General features: G+C 47.4%; 1 protein-coding gene across 3 annotated transcripts in view; it reads right to left on the reverse strand.

The window, feature by feature from the left end:
• The window catches only part of PROX1 (prospero homeobox 1), a 44,257-nt gene that overhangs the window by 38,585 nt on the left and 1,229 nt on the right, over window positions 1–4,443 (reverse strand). The window contains exon 1 of one of the 3 annotated variants that reach the window (XM_026048426.1): window positions 2,794–2,843. The exons of the other annotated variants lie outside the window; for them this stretch is intronic. The gene's annotated coding sequence lies outside the window, so the exon portion shown is untranslated. Of the gene's footprint in view, window positions 1–2,793; window positions 2,844–4,443 lie in introns of those variants that run through there. 3 annotated transcript variants of the gene reach the window in all.

Below are 4,443 nucleotides of genomic sequence, written 5' to 3' on the forward strand. Positions count from 1 at the left end.
TGAGGCTAATAAAATAATGAGGAGTGACATTGCAGGGGCCCAATCCCATCACCTGCACCCGAGGGAGCATCACCCTCCACATGCAATTCCCCTGGAGCCCAGGGCACTGCTCCAGCCGCAAAACCCTGCTGAGTGCCAGGGACAGAATTCGGCCCTGCTTGGAAGGACGTGCCGTAAAAGACGCTCTCCTGTTTTCCTTCAAGTTAATGCAAAAGGAGTTTTCAGGGGGCAGAAGCGGGCTCTGCAGTTAGGATTTTCTTTTACAATAAATTGGAAGAGTTGGATTTTTGGAAGGAGTCTTCTCGTAAGCAGAAAGCCAAGCTCTCCGGGAGGGGGACAGGGGAGACACCCGAGCGCAGTCACGGGAGGTATTAGGCAGGCGATCTTGGCTTGCTACAATGCAGGGTCAAGGTTGACCTTCCACTCATTTGAAAGTGATATAAACTAATTGCAAGATAACTGTAAGAGCTCTTGCTTGCTGCACGCAAAATATTCTAAAGGCATTTTGGTTAAAGATAATATTGTCCAGGGCCAGGGGGTGGTGGTGGAGAAGAGGGTGGTGGGAATAGCACCAAAACTTTAATGCTTATCCTCCCTGTTTTTGTAGTCAAACTACCCTTAAGATGCAGCAGCACCTTCCCAGACCCGCACGGAAAATCTCATGCGAGGTTTCAAGTCCTGCACATTTCCCAGGAGGTTGCAGGTGCCTGCACACCGTTTCCGCCCCCCTGGCCCAGCGCCCCCCAAGGRCACGCACGTGGGGAGGGCGAGGACTGGCCGTACCCTTGAGCCGGCAGCTCAGGAAGCTGCCTGTCCCGCGCCGCGCGGGGAGGTCATTGCCACGCATCCTGCCTCCCGGCGCCCGCGCCCCTCTCCCGCGCCGCCAGCTGCTCCCCGCTCCTGCCTCCGCCGACGCCAGCAGCACGAGGCGCTCCCGAGCGATGCCCGCCCGCTGCCCAGCACCCCTTGGCCTCCAAAGCCATACGTGGCATCTGCCTGCAGCCCTGGCGCAATCCTGCACTCCCCGTGCTGCCCGCTCTGATCTTGAATTTGGGAAATACCGCGGAGCCAAACGGGGATCGAGCGGCCGCTTAGCGCTGCGGTTGAGGAGGGACCAACTGGCGTCTCAAGGAAAGGAGAATGCCACATAGGGCAGCGTGTAAAATCCCAGATGTGACAGGCAGACCTTGATACTGATTAAACTGGAAGTGGATAAATAGGGAACTCTCGGGGAAAAAAAAAAATTAGGAAGTTCATGTCCTTTACATAATACCAGCACTTGGGCCGCATATTGTCTCAAAGCCACATCTTGCACATCTTGTTTCTGTACAGCTGTCCAGAAATATATATTTAGAAGGGCAGATCAGATTGTCAATATCTACACAGAAATCTTTAAGAGCAGCATTTCTGAGTTACAGAGCTTTAAATTTGTGAAGGTTAAATTTACTTTGCATGTCACTTCTGATACTCCTTACCTGCCAAGCATAGTTTATGTTAAATTCACTCCCCACATCTCAGGCCTTAACTTGCAAGATACGTCTTTCTCTTAAAAGAAGCCGAACATTTTCCATTCCCGTGTACTTCAAAAATGCAATAAGGGCCTCAGTACCTTGCTAAGTTCCCCCCAAAAAACACAGTTTGCAGAATTTCCTTTACAAATTTGCTTCCAAAACTTTTGTTTAAGGAGATTTGATTAAAAGTAATGGTGAATAATGTCTTACTTTCAAAACTTTTGTTGAAAGCAATTTGATTAAATGCAACTTTAAATACAACTACAAATAGCTTCTAAATAGCTCAGCATCTACACATGTGGATTTATTTTCTATGCATTAGATATACATCAATACATATGCTGGAAACAGATTTCTAGGTATCAAAGCGCTCCCGTTCCCAAGGCTGCAGCTAGCATGGCATGCGATGTCAGGCATTTAACTGCACTCACTGTAAAGCAATCAGTTTCTGCAAACCATTTTTTTAAACTCATCCTGATCTACACAGAGCCTGATGGTTTTCTCTTAGATTAATTCATACCTCTACAAGACAGAAAGGAGCTTTATATTTAAACTCTTCCTACTCCACAAGTCTGGAAGGGCACGGGCTAAGGACCTCAAGCTCTTGGTGCCCAACTGATAGGAAACAACCGTCAAAAATATCGTAGCGAAGCACTGAACTTGAAGCCAGCCCATTGATGAACTCGAGGAGATACTGGCTGAGAGAGTCGAATTTGTTCCTGTCTTTCTGTGAGCCAACTCCTTTCTTTGGTCAAGTGTCTGGCTGGCTGATTTCAGCCCCTATGCCAATACTACGCAAGAAATTTAACACGCTTCTGCTAATAGAAATATTTAGATCTTTCATTCTAAAGCGCTGTGCTGGGCAGGGCTCTCCAGCATCTGCCAGGGAGCGCGAGGCGCAAATTATTTTTGTCAACAGCACTGCACACAAAACCAGTTAAAATCCAGATACATTTATGTATCATAGAGCTGTTCAGAGCTAAAATCATTTCATTGGGTTAAGGGAAAAGTAGCTACCTTTTTGGATGGTTTTGACACAAGTTTTCTGGAGAGAGATACCTAATTCCTTTAGTTAAGGTACGCAGTAAAAGAACTTGAAATAAGGCAGAAATAATTAGYGACTATTTATGCATTAAAAGCCACTTTGTTAGTATTGTTCCACAAGAAGCAGCAAGCATTATAACCTTATTTAGTTCCAAATGGCACAAGCCGGTCTTTAGCATGAAACAGAAAAGCCACCCTTCTAAATATATATATTATATATATATATACAGATATATACCTGATGATATAGGGCCCAATCCAGTAAGGTATTCAGCACAGCCTGCGAATGCCAAGCATCCTCAATTCCCATCGACTTCAGGGTGAATTGACAGAGCTCACTAACAAGAGTTGCTCAGCAGCTCATTAGTACAGGCCTTTATTACGATTTTGGGGAGACGTACAACCCTTCATCGTGTGTCTGTGGGCTGTACCATTCGAGGAAAACCCTTCTCCAAATGAAAAAGGTAAAAAGAGAAATCAAGCTACCCTAAGGATAAAATTCACGTTTTGTTTTGTTTTTTTATTTTCTCCTTAAACCACAGTTTGAGTCCTGTTATTTCGTTGATCACGGAGAAAACAAGAACTCACAGGGACGCCGTGCAGAGACAATACTGAAACACTCACAAGATTCCTCCTACGAACTCAGCCCAAGTCTTCAAGGATCTTTTTCCAAGCTACATAACACAGTTAAATCAGAATGCGTGAATTAGTTAAGTGCAGTTAGTCTGCACTTTGAGACAGAATAAATCATTATTTAAAGACCATAAATTGTAGCATTTAAAATTTTGCCCTGCACACAAAATAAATTCCAATTTCAAAATTTTGCCCATTCTGATGACTAAATTTATCAATTGAGCATAAAAAAAAAAAAAAAAAAAAAAAAGGTGAGTGATATACAGTGAGAAGCCTTGGATTTTCACTGGCAGAGAAGTTAGCTCTATACTCAGGGAGCAGTCTTCAGCACATGTTAGATAGTTTACAGAACAATTTAATACGGAGCTGTTAGCAACCAGAACACACACTGTACTTTTTATCACAGTTCAGCATTTATCAAATGTTGATCCTCTGTCTACATTTGAGCATTAATAAATACGTCCCAGTAGATGACATACAGTTAAAGGTAAGCTTTGGACAAAAAGCAGATAAAAYACATGCAAAACGGGCTGAGGCGGCCACAAACTTTACGTGATTGATGGCAACTTGCAGAAAAACTGTGAGAATAAGCCGTAAAGGGTATGTGCCACATGCAAATGTAYGGGTAAGAAAGCTGCCTTGGTATAATTCACCCTGCCAAACCTCTATTGAGGATGGCAGCGACAAATAATGGGGGCTTTTGCACCTCGCGGGGACACGGCCGCGCTTGCGTCGCGCGCTGGACAACGCCGCGCCGTTGTGCCCCTGAGCAGCGCGCACGCAGAGGTGCCTGCACTTCCACGTGCCCTTGCTCCCCATGGAGCCGGCGTGTGGGTTTAGGGGTGGCGGGAAGYGCCGTCGTGACTGTTGCAAGCGCCCAGGATCTGTGGGAAAACCAGAGGGTGCGAATGCTGCCCCTCACTAACTTTTGCCCTGCRCTCAAGGGCACCTCTAGTCCGCGGCCATTCCCCCTGCCAGGCATGAGCGACATCTCCTACTTTGTCAAAGACGGATGGAGCCGATACCCTCCGTACCTGCAATTTCGTGGGACCAGGAGCCCCTGCTCACACAGTGCCCGACCGCGTCTCGGCTGCTCCGCGTGCACTTCCCGGGCACGGAGAGCGCCCGAGGCGCTTCATCCCTTCCCCTCTCCCTCCTCGGGGCTACCGCCGGCGCCAGGACAAGCGCGAGCGCGCGGGCCCGGCCGCACCTGCCCGCGCACCTGCGCGGCGCCGGGCACCCGGCGGCGACACCG

This window comes from Nothoprocta perdicaria, unplaced genomic scaffold (assembly GCF_003342845.1).
Source record: "Nothoprocta perdicaria isolate Ctin4 unplaced genomic scaffold, notPer1 scaffold_54, whole genome shotgun sequence".
NCBI lineage: Eukaryota > Metazoa > Chordata > Aves > Tinamiformes > Tinamidae > Nothoprocta > Nothoprocta perdicaria.